Source organism: Glycine max, chromosome 3 (assembly GCF_000004515.6).
Source record: "Glycine max cultivar Williams 82 chromosome 3, Glycine_max_v4.0, whole genome shotgun sequence".
Classification (NCBI taxonomy): Eukaryota; Viridiplantae; Streptophyta; class Magnoliopsida; order Fabales; family Fabaceae; genus Glycine; species Glycine max.
The window spans coordinates 27,237,198-27,250,390 of NC_016090.4; positions in this window are offsets into that span (position 1 = coordinate 27,237,198).

Below are 13,193 nucleotides of genomic sequence, written 5' to 3' on the forward strand. Positions count from 1 at the left end.
ATTTATTCTCATATAATTAAGTTTTATATTTAAGTGATCTTTATAATTTTGATTAATTATAGATGAGCCACAACATCTATATTTTGATTAAAATTATATATTAAATTGTTCAAAGATCATATAAGAAATTAGACATAATATCGTGTTTAATTGTACTTTATATAATAAATTTTATCCCACAAAATTTTTTATTATATTTGTATAATTAATTGGAATAAAATGATATTATTTTTCATGGTTTACACACCGGATCATGAGGTATGTATAATTTGTCAATTTTATCATAAAGTAAATATTTGCAATAAAAAATTAAATTATTTTCATGTTTTACCCGTAAAGCATGAATTTGAATATGAAATTTGATTATTTTATCATAAGGTTTAATTGTTTCTTATTGAATTAAAATTTTAGCCCACAAGCAATTTTTATGTCACAAGATTCAATTTTCTGATATGTTTACATTGGAAAAAGATACAATTAAGATTAATATATCTGAAATTTTGACATAAGCCTTTGGATTTTGCAGCTTCTCAAACTATTAATTTTTCTGATATTCAAAGTGATGTTCCCAAACTCAACGCAGATAACTATAAGATATGAAAAGAGATAATTCTTCTACAATTGGGATGGATGGACATAGACTATGCTATAAGAAAAGACCAATCGCCTGCAATCACTTATGGAAGTAGCTCAACTGATGTTGCGCTATATGAGCGGTGAGAGTGATCCAATTGGCTCAGCGTAATTTTCATTAAGACCAAAATCTTGCTTAAGGCCATTGATGACCAGTTCATCACTTCAGATAAGGCTTTAGCAAGCACCCTGATCACGAAGTTCTCCTCTCTTCGACTCACTAGTGTGAAAGGTGTGCGTGAGTACATAATGCAAATGTGAGATATTTAATCTCAATTTAAGAAACTCGAGGTTGATATGTTTGAGTCCTTCCTAATGCACTTCATTTTGAACACCCTTCCGTAGGAATATGAGCCGTTTAAGATTTCCTACAACACAGATTAGGACAAATTGTCTATCAATCAATTAATGATCATGTGTGTTCAAGAAGAAGAAAGGCTTGTAATGGAGATGGGTGAGAGTGCATTGCTGACAACTACTTGTGGGAAGAACAAAGCAACTAAGTCTCAAGTTAATCAGAAAGGGAATAATAAAATACTACCTCAAGCTAATATTAAGAAGGTGGCAAAATGTTTCTTTTGCAAGAAGAAAGGACACATGAAGAAGAATTTTCCCAGATTCTAGAAATGACTTGAGAAGAAAGGTAAATCAATCTCATTAGTATATTATGAATCTAATATGATTAGTGTTAATATTAACACTTGGTGGATTGATATCCATATTGCAAATTCTTTACAGGGTATGCAAAATGTAACATCCCAATTTTCGTAAATTAGATTAAAAAGAATTGTTATTTATAAATAAATAGAATTTTAAAAATAATGATGAGATTTTATAAATAAATAAATAAGGAGATATAATTATTAATTAAAATAATGATTTGAGAGAAAATAAAAAGGGTATTTTATTTATTTGTTTGATAGAGAATAAAATAAAGTTTATTTTTATAAAATAATAAATAATAAATAAATAGAGTAAATAATAGGTCAAAAATGCCCCTAGCTATAAATAGCAACATGATAGGTCAGTTTCAGACTGATTGCTCAGCCTCCTCTGCCTCACAATTTCGTTTTTTCTCTCTTCTCCCAAAACCCTCTCTTTTTCCCACAGGCCACCTAACCTGTCTCAGAAAAATGACGATCTCAGACTCATTCACCGTTCGATCGTCGTGAAATTTGAGCACCACGTTCGCAACCCAATTCGAAGCATTCTCACCATTGGGAATTTCGATATTATGTCTGAGCTAAGAGAAATACCCCTCACATTGTATCATTTTCCTTTCCCGCAGAAACCCAGAGTTGTCTCGGAAAAACTATGATCCCGGTTTTGTTAACCGTTGGATTTTCATGAAATTTGGATATGTTTTTTCAAATTCAGTTTAGCACGCTTTTACCGTTGGGATTTGGGAGATAATATTTGTGGATGGAGAAAAATAAATCACATGATGACAATACAAGTGGAGGCTTCAATCCCTTCTCTGTCTCTTTGACGTTTGGGAATTCTATCAGAGCAGTTAGAGGAAAAAAATTGGAGGAATCTCAGGGAACCGCTAGAGATGCTGCTATCGCTGGCGGAAGACACATGAGCCCGCTTAGAGGTAAGGGATGAGTTATTCACAATTGAGAATTAGTGAGAACATGTGTAGGGATCCTTAGAGATATCAATTGGAATGGGTTTTGGGGTGTTTTTGCAATTTTCATTTATCCTTATAATTATTACAGTGAATTATATATGTTTGACAGACCAATTGTTGTGAAATTGATATGTTATTGTGTTGAGCGTGAACCCTATAAATCGAGTACTTTTTCTATTTAGGAACCAGTGTTAAATTGTAGCGCAATATGTTGTATGTGCTTAAGACACGAGTGTGAGGTCGTGGGTATTGTATAATTCACTAGCAGTGTCTGTGTGCTAAAATGATTTTAGGGGTTGGACCTGAATCAGGAGGGAGAGGCCCTGACGGACTCTTCGGAGTGTAGGCCTTGGGGGTCACCGGGTTTGAGTGCTCCTTTAAGCCTGTTCTGATCCCATATGGTTGGAGCATTCTCGCAAAACATCGTGAGACTTCCCTATACTTAGGAGTGACCATTGTGTGGTGTGTCTTTTATGTACTCCTAAGCGCTCCAGGGTGGTTTTTCACTGACATGGTACCACATTGCATGTAGGCTTGAGTCTTAGCATAATTGTCTCATGCGCTTGCTAATTGTTTATTATGAAATTGAGTGTTATTATGTCTTGATCAGACGTGTGATTCTTGTGTAATGTGATTGATGATTGAAAAGTGTGATTGATGGATGAAAAGTAATTTTGAATGACAAAGTGATGAAATATGTGAGATATGCTAAGTAAATTGTATTTGGCTACTATATGTTGTTTTGTTTCTCTCTAGTAGTTAGGAATGTGATAACTCACTCCCGCTTTGCTGTTTGTGTTTGGATCCTGTGATGATCTTGAACCTTGTGTTCGGGGGAGCAGATGGCTAGGTGAAGTGCTTAAAGGAACCTTGTGCTGAAGGACGTCGGACACAATGCTCTGATAGGATGTGACAGTGGGACATAAGTTTTATATTAATTGCATAATGTTAGTCTATTTTATTTTATCTCACTGATTTAACAAAATATTTTTGTAAATTTTGACGGCCTTGTTTCGAGCCGAATATATTTTTAATAAGTTTTAATTGATAATAGTGAAGTGAATGTGAACCTTTTACCCGTGTGAATTTGATTACCGATATTTTTTATATTTTATTTATTTATATGTCGGGGTAGAGGGTGTCACACAAAACCTTAGGAAACCAGTGGAAAGTGAGCAAAGCATTTTATCAGGCAATAAGCTAAGCTCACATGTGGAGGCTATTGGAACTTGCATTTTAACTTTAAGTAGTGGCTTTATTTTGAAATTAGAAAGGACCTTTTATGTACCAAATTTTTTTTTGAAACTTGATTTTTGTTTCTAGACTCGTACCTTTTGGATATTCCTTTAATTTTAAAGACACATCATTTGAGTTATTTTATAATTCTGAATGTGTTGGGAATGGTATCTTGTCTGATGATCTTTATCTTCTTGGTTTACAAAATTATGTCACTTATAGTTCAATGCATGTTCAAACTGGTATTAAAAGGTATAATATTAATGAGAATTCCCCTATGTTATGGCATCAGAGATTAGGACATATCTCCATTGAGAGGATTAAAAGATTAGTGAAAGATGGGGTACTCAATACTCTAGATTTTGCTGACTTTAAGACTTGTGTGGACTGCATTAAGGGTAAGCAGACCAACATGTCTAAGAAAGGTGCTAACAGGAGTTCCAGCATATTAGAAATAATTCATATGATATTTGTTGTCCAGATATGGATGCACGTGGTCAGAAATTTTTATCACCTTTATAGATGATTATTCACGATATATGAATGTTTATTTGCTTCATAACAAAATGAAGCATTGGATGCCTTCAAATCTTTAAGGCTGAAGTTGAGAATCAATGTGGCAAGCAAATAAAAATAGTGAGATCAGATAGAGGTGGAGAATACTATGGTAGATAACTGAGAATGGACAAGCACCTGGTCCTTTTGCAAATTTCTTCAAGAACATGAGATTGTTGCCCAGTACAATATGCATGGTTCTCCAAATCAGAATGGTGTGGCAAAAAGAAGGAACCAAACATTATTGGACATGGTACAGAGTATGCTTAGCAACCCAGATCTTCCTAAATCCTTGTGGGTTGAAGCACTAAAAATGACAGTGTATATATTAAATCGGGTTCCAACCAAGGTTGTCCGAAAGACACCTTTTGAGTTGTTTAAAGGTTGGAAATCGAGTTTAAAACATATGCAGGTTTGGGATTGTTCGTCTAAGGTGAGAATATATAACCCACGAGAGAAGAAACTTGACCCGAGGACTATTAGTAGGTGTTTCATTGGATATGCCGAAAGGTCTAAAGGTTATAGGTTTTATTGTCCATATCATATCACTAGGATTGTGGAATCGAGAAATGTCAAGTTTTTTGAAAATGACTTGATCAGTGGGAGTGATCAATTGAGGGACTTACTCAAAAAGATTGATCACTCCCACTGATCAAGTCATTTTAAAAAACTGATGTAATATTCAATGAACCGATGTTAACTGGCACTAATAACATCAATTTTTTAAAAAACCGATGTTGTTTTTAGAACCTTTTTTTAATATGCTATCTGTGTTTTCAATAAACCCAAAATTAACATGCAAATTTTAAAACCGGACCACACAACATATAATTTTCATTCTATTTTGAAACAGCTTTTACCAGAAATTCCATGAGAAATTTACTAATTACTATTAATTAAAAACATATTTAATGTTGAGACATGAATTGTAAAAAATGTAAGGTAAATATAAACTACAATTACAAAATAGCCTAAACATCCTAAGTTTCATTTTTAACTTTCAAATAGTACTTTGTCCACTGGATGCGAAGCCCCTTCAATCTCTCTGGTTCCAATGGTCTAGCATCAGTGAAATACTGCATGATATAATAAAACATAAGTTAATAATATAATAGCAATCATAACAAAATGAAATTTGGTGAATTAAAAATTAGCATTTCCCAATTATTCTTGAAATTTCCTAAGATTATAGTTGACATCCAGTGCATGACGTAATACCCACACTCAGTGCTTCTTTTTTGTCTGTTACACTAAATACATTATAAAATTTAGATATTCAACGTTAAATACAAATTAGTCTACACAGTACTAAAATATAAGTAGAAACATATTGTTTAATTGACTTACTTCAACAACAATCCACCTAGCAGCAGGCTTGGATTTACTTTGTTAAGTATTGTCAAGTCCTTTCAAAGCACTATTGAATGCAAGCAAGGATGCTTATTGTACAATTAAAATTTTGATGTTCCTGACTAATGCTAATGCAAATGTATTGAAAAACAACACTGACCTGTTAATTATGTCTTTGAGGTAATTGTTTAGCCTATTATGCAACGAACAAAATCAGATGACAATATTTTTCTTAGGCAAAATGACGACCATTTGCCAATATGCACTGTAGTGGAGATCAATATAGGTTATTATACTATTATACATTATTTAAATTCATTTGCTCAGTTTAACTTACCCATTCAAGTAGGCTCCTAGGTACACATCCCGTTTTGAATTTTGCATCCATTTCTTAATGTAACTTTCTGATTCAAATTGTGATTAGTCACATCTATGGATAAACTGTGGCTCGAGGAATCCATACACATTGGTATTCCCCGCTCGCTTACTTGTCTCAATCATATGCCTATTGTTGTTAACACAAAGTATATTATGTATGAAGGTAAAACAATAAGTTAGGTAATTAACAATAATCTAAATTGACTTATACAATCTACAACTATATAACAGAGATACTGAGACATTGACCACCGTATGTTATTTCAGACATATCTTCATGTTTTATGTACAAGGGAAAGTCTTCATTAAATAGGCCAAACAAGGTAGCATCCCACATAACCTGCAATGACTTCAGAAAAAACTGTGGGATGGTTAATGTCATAAGATATAATGGATCATCGACCTCATAATCCAGCCCATCTTATATCTTTTAATTTCTCTCTTTAGATTAAAAAGTTTTTTGCCAGCACAGTATATTATCTTTCCACCATCCTGGAATATTAAAAAATTATATATTCTTATGACTTCATTTTCCTAAAGGCACAAAGATAAAACAAAACTAAAAAAAACTTAAAAAATCTCTTTGACTATTGTTATTGATTTAAAGAAAGTATATGTTGAAAAAAAAGTAATATGCGGTTAAACAAACACAAATAATTAAAATAAAATGTTCATAAAAATCAGGCCTTTAAATCTTAATTAACATATTGGTTAGGTTCTTATAATTTTAAAAATGGATAGTTATAATTAACAAATTATTAGGTTTTTAAAATTTTTAAATGGAAAGTTTTAATTAAAATATTGGTTTGTTAAAAAATAAGCAGTTTTAATTAATAAATCGGTAGGTTTTAAAATTTAAAAATGGGTAGTTTTAGGTAACTAATTTTTAGGTTTTTAAAATTTTTATCTTTTTTATTTTTTTTATTTTTTTTTTCAAATGGAAACAAAAAAAAAAATCACCAAAAAATAAAGAAAAAATGGGAGTTTAAGAAAGTTGAAAGCATGAAGAATAATCTGAAAAAAAAAGTAAGTTGAAATCAAATAAAGTAAGGAGTTTAATAAAACAAAAGTTAAAAAAATAAAAAAAATCCTTTCAATTTTAAAATATGTGCATTCCAAAATATTATCTATTGTAATGTCTTTGAAGAAAAAACATGAAGAATAAGGAGAGGTACATGCGTTAGCATAAACAATTCCATTGAATCTTGCAAAACACTTTATAAAATTTTATGAAGATTTTCTCATCTTTGCATATAAAAGGAAAAAAAAAAAACATGTATTCAGGAAAAAAAAAGTTGGTATACTGTTCAATTGAGAATTTGATATAATATGGTTGATAATATTACTTAGAGAAAGTTTGCAACCTGAGGCGGTCATCAAAGGTAGGCGTATATCAAATGTGTTAAATTGTTTCCTGATATTTACCCATGTCTATGTATGCTATATTAAGCTTTGGAAAATTATTGCTGAGTTTATAGAATGTTGGGTTGGGAGGTTTTGACCACAAATGCAACACCTCAAAAATCCAAAAATAATAGTAAAAACCAACATTTCCATTGTTATAATTTGCACGTTACGATTTCCATCCTTCCAAATCTATAATCTAAATAACAACATTTCAAGCACCATAAAAATCAAATTTCTACCAAAAAAAATTATTATACAGATAAAGTTGAAGAAGGGGAAGAAAAAAAGTAGAGGAAGAAAATTAAGAATAAAAATGGGAACCTTCCTTTCAGGTATTGTTATTAATTTGAGAGGTGTTGTGCGGTCGTATATTATTTAAAGGGAGTTTGGCATAATTATGACATAATAATGTGTTTATATTGTTAATTACTTTGAATTACTATTTAGAGGTAGCAATTTCAATAAATACCTTTTCATGTTTCAAGCCAATATGTCATAATTATGGATTCATTAATTAGTGGTAACAAAGATAATTAAAGATTAAGATAAGGAAAAAAAAACTAACAAGTGACATAATAATATACGTTACAATTCAATATTTTATAAATGCATTAATTAAATAGAATAATATTCAACAACATACCACAAATGATTTGATCAATTATATATAAATAAATATATATTTATAATTATAATATATTAATTTATCATATTATCATAACAAAGGAAGAGACATAAGAAATAATTTATATATTTTAAAGCATATTAAACTAAAATTAATATACACATCAATATACATATAATAAGAAATATTATTTCAATATATAAATTTTAACACAATAAAATATAATAGTAAAATAAAAATGTGGACACATTTCTTAATAAATGCATTTCTTATTAGTAGTAATAATAATATTTATAACTATTAATAAAGATAATTACTTCTTTTGATATACACATTTCTTATTCTTTAATTATTTTTATTTTCTTCTTAAACCTTCAAGATTTAACTGCTATCATTTCCCAAAAAAAAAAACTGTTACCACTATTTTTCTTAACTACATTTAAAAAAAAATGAAGATTGAGTCACGAAATGCCTCTTTTTCAACTAGTAATAACAATAGCATTTGAAATTATGCCACAATGAGGTTAACCAATCCAAACCTTCAATTTATTAACTACTTTTTTCTTTTTTTAAAAAAAATAAAGATAGAGGCACAACATTATGCCATAATATTGTGTTTATATTCTTTTTCTATTTTATTCTTTAATTAAGTATATTATTTTATTTCTGAAAATAATTTTTTAAGTATAAAATAGACCAAATAAAAGTGAAGACTAAAGACAGTTAAACAAAATTATATCTCTTTTATATATTAGTATAGATAATTAATTACATTAATTTATTTATGAAAATAAAGTTTAAAGGATAAAATCGTCCAAATAAAAGTGGAGATAAAAAATAATTACATAAAATTATATCCTCTTTATATATTGCTATAAATTATTATTATTAGTCATACAATAACTATATTTTCATTTGTGGCAGCTTTTCCTTCAAGTTTTGGGAGTAGTTGTTTGGTTTTTTACTACTAACAACGAGTGTTCATGTGAAAAAAATAAAAAATAATAATGATGATGAAAAAACTTAATAGGTCAGTTTTTTAAAACATATTTTTTAAAAAAGTACTTATTTTAATCAAATATTTTTTTATATTTTTAGTAAGTTTGTCTTAATTGTTTTTGCTTAAAAAATATTTTTTTATTTATTTTGAGAAATTAATCCTATCTGCTTATTAAATAAGTGTTCTTTTCAAAAAGATATTTATTTTAAAATTGCTTATTATAAATTTTAAATAAATTTACCCAATATTAGTTTAAGAAAATAATCTTATTAAATTACACATTTGATCCGCCTAATTTTTCAATTTTGTGATTTTGATCACCTCAAATTTTATTGTAACATTTGATTTCCTTGGTTTTTAAATTTTAGGGTAAATAGTTACTTTTGTTCCTGAATGTGTAATTCGCTGACAAATGTGTCCTTAAAAGATGAAAATATAAAATCTAGTCCCTGAAAGTGTAAGAAGTATGACAAATATATTTGACCGTTAACTTTTCATTCGTCACCATGAATAAAATAGCCTACATGCCACCAAGGGACAAATTTGTTACTGAAATGATTATCAACGTGACCATACTGACTAGATTAGACAAAAATGTTAGTAAGATATCATTTTTGGACGTAAATGTCAATATTTTTTTACCTAAATGTTAGTACTTTCCATTGGATCAAAATGTCAATCAATTGTGATTATTGGACAAAAATGTCATTAATTTTTTATTGGACCTAAATATTAGTATGTTTCTATTGGACTAATTTGGTAGGCCCGAATTTTTTTTTCATTTAAGGGTAAAATATAATTTTATGATAAATTTTTGTCTTTTTATCATTACAAGCATAACATTACAATAATCACTTAAAAAAAATATTGACAAACATAAATTAAACACAAACATAATAATGACGATAATATTGATTATCAATTATACTTTTTTTCTCATAATAGAAATTATCCAAAGTAAACATTGTACCACTTTATCAAAATAAACATTGTAACAGTGTCCAATCATTATAAATTTTCTAAATTATAATAATTAGTAACAATATACTACAAATAAAAGATAAATATATCTCATATTTTACTTCTTCGAATCTTGACTATTTTATTTGGAAGTTAACGGCCGAATATATTTGTTGCATGTTAACTCGTTGACAAGTGTACCAATTTGTCACAAGTAATAAAGTTTAAAAGGAAAGTCCGAGTGTCAAATCCAAAGAGATTTTGTTTATACTTGCTTGATGAATACCCAATTTGTATGTAAGAGATAAAGAATTGCAATGGATTAGACGAAAGAAAGAATTTGAAATTAAAAAGGTAAGAACAATAAAATAAACAAGATTTAATGCAAAAGATAACTCCAGGATTTAAATATGTTGGGGCCTAGCATGCCTTGATGCAATATCAATGTTTTCTCTATTAAATGTTATCTCAATTTTCACTCACATCTACTAAGACACTCAACCCTGATCTCTTAGTATGAAGAGCCTAATTTATTTATTCTCTCTCCAAAACCACTTTGCAAAGATTGAATAGTAAATCGCATTAAGCATGAAAATGTATGCAGAGACAAACCAAAGTCATTATATCCCTATGAATGAATTGTTTAGATGCACTTTTCCAGTTCTTTAAAAATTATCATTTCCCAATGTATAATCCCTAAAACTAATGCATGGATTATCAGACCATACAATAAAGATGAAGAGCAAAAAAGAAATAATAGAAATAGAATTTGCATTCAATAGATAACAAGAACAAATATATTCAATGGGGGTGTAGCCTCTTATGGCTATGAGAGACTTTACACTTCAGAGGTTAATGTAGATGGAAGAAGGGGTTGGATGACTAAAAGAAAAAAAATGAAGGAATGGCTAAAGAAGAAGTGTTTCCCCTAAGAGATAGGCTTAGGCTTTGAATAACTCTAAGACTTGGTGTATCTTTTCTTTCTGCTTCCTACTCTTTTTATAGGCCTAAAATAACTTATTTTTCACGCCGACTTCGCACTGAGCATGGACTTATGCGCTAGGTGCGCTTTTTGGCTTCTTTGTGGGCCTTCTTCATGCTAAGCTTGATCATGCCGTTAAGCGAGAATGCGCGCTAAGCCTGAATTGCGAGTTAAGTGAACTGTCCAATTCCTCCAACTTTTTTCAAAACTTTTTCTTCTAATTTTTGTACCAATCTTCCTTTAAAGCATTCTTTTTTTCTTTTGACTCCGCCTAGTAACAAATGGTAAAGATGTTAATTTTTTTTGTAAATTCATTAAAAATAATAGTAAATCGAAGAAATTGTAATTATTATTGATCAAAATTGACTATCAAATTAATTTGGATTTCACCGTTCTCATCGCATTTTTTACATTTTTAATGCCTAAATTTTGTATTTTTACTCTTAAGAAACGAATTATATATTAAGAAATAAAAATTTTATATTGGTCTCTCCATTAATTTCAAAACTTTGAGGGTTAAGTGATTATCCTTGAGGGTCAATTAGATGCTGTGCATAAATATAATTATTGTTTAATTAAGTTAAAGTTAATTAAAAACTACAAAATTAAAGGAATGGTCGAGGCCCTTCCTCTCCCCCAACCCCTTCCTCAAGCCGCAGGACACAATGGACATCAGAGAAACCACGAGCCCCCGAATTAGAACACCGTGTCGATATTGTGATCCACCATCAGGGTTCCATTTAATAAATATACGACAACTGGCCATCGCTACACTTCGTCCTCTGTTTCTGATTCCACCGTCGCGTACCCACTATCCGTCTTCTACGACATTTGCATCCCTAGTCCCACCCTCATACCCAAACTTATGCTTTAGAAGGAGCGCCTTCGTCTGATCGGAACCTGCAATCACATTGCTTAAAACCAGAACCCAAATCTCCCCTCCCTACCCATAGAAAACACACCATCCCAACGAGAACATGTAACAATAAAAGTAGCGCTCGAATCTAGTGAAACGTGGCCAGTCGAGATCTGGTTTGGTAATAGGTTTCCGGCGACATTACAAAATCCATTGCGTGGTGTCGGGGGTTTGCTTTCTGAGAACTGATTGGCGTAGGAGAGGTCGACGTTTCCGGTGACATTCCGATGTTGATGCGGCGAAGGAAAGGGGAAGAGGAAGGGCCCAATTCACGTTGATGTTTACCCCACCCGTTAGAATTTCCCACGTGTTGAAAAATTAATTCAATACTTACTTTTTACTATTACCCCAGCCAATACAACTACAATACACATCAGCGTAGTCAACGTGTAAGTCTTAACTATCAATTCCAGAAGGATGAAAATCACAAAGATTTAAAATCAAGAACACCAAATATTACAATAAAATCAGACAGGGAACAAAATCATAAAATTGAAAAAATAGGAGGATTATATATGCAATTTAGCCTAAATTATAAGATAATTAAATTTTCTATTGATTAAATTAACTATTTGTTTCATTTAAAAATATACAATAATAGTAATAATAATTAATGTTATTTAAATATAAATATATTTAGTTGTATATTATAAAAATAATACATCAATAACATCAAAAATCATATTATATTTTTTCTGAGGAAAGTAATTTATCAGAGAATTTGAATTTCTGTAATTGAGAATTCATTATTTGGATTTTTTTTGTGAAGAATTTAAAATTTTGGAATTTTAAAACAAAATTTTAAACAACTAAAAATCTGTAATTTCAATTTTCTTCTAAAAGGTGAGAAATTGAAATTCTTTTCTTACAGTCTTCTTCAAGAAACATTTGTCTGAGCTCGTGTAACATCGATCGGATGTGAGCGTAGAGGAACACGTCTAACTAGCACACCAATCATATCTTCTCTTTTTTTTCACCCTCATAATTTTAATTTTTTTTTATCCAAACACAAAATTTTAAAAATAAAAGAATTTCAATTGAAATATTTGGAATTCTTAGAATTTAAAATTTTTCAGAATTTTAAATTCCCCCATCCAAACACACTCTTAATTATTTATATTAATTAATTGTTGGTTTTGTTTTGTTCATTTTAATATGTTTCATGTATTGAAGACATATTTCATTATTTATATTAATTAATTGTTGGTTTTGTTTTGTTATCTTTACAGCCATTGTTGGGTTTTTTTTAATATTATAAAAAGTTTACATGATTTATTCATTCATAGATATTAATTTATATTAAAGTAACCAAAAAAAAGTATACTACATAATTTCTTCTTCCTTTAATTACAGAATGAGAAAATGGAGTAACGAAAATCAAGGTCACATTTCATAATTGTAATTTTAATGTGCAATACCATAATTTTTTTTGGAAACTCTGATCCATTGTTATTTGGAGACTCACATGTGGAAGCACTTAAATTTCCTAATTTTCTTCTTTTTTAACATGAATATTTA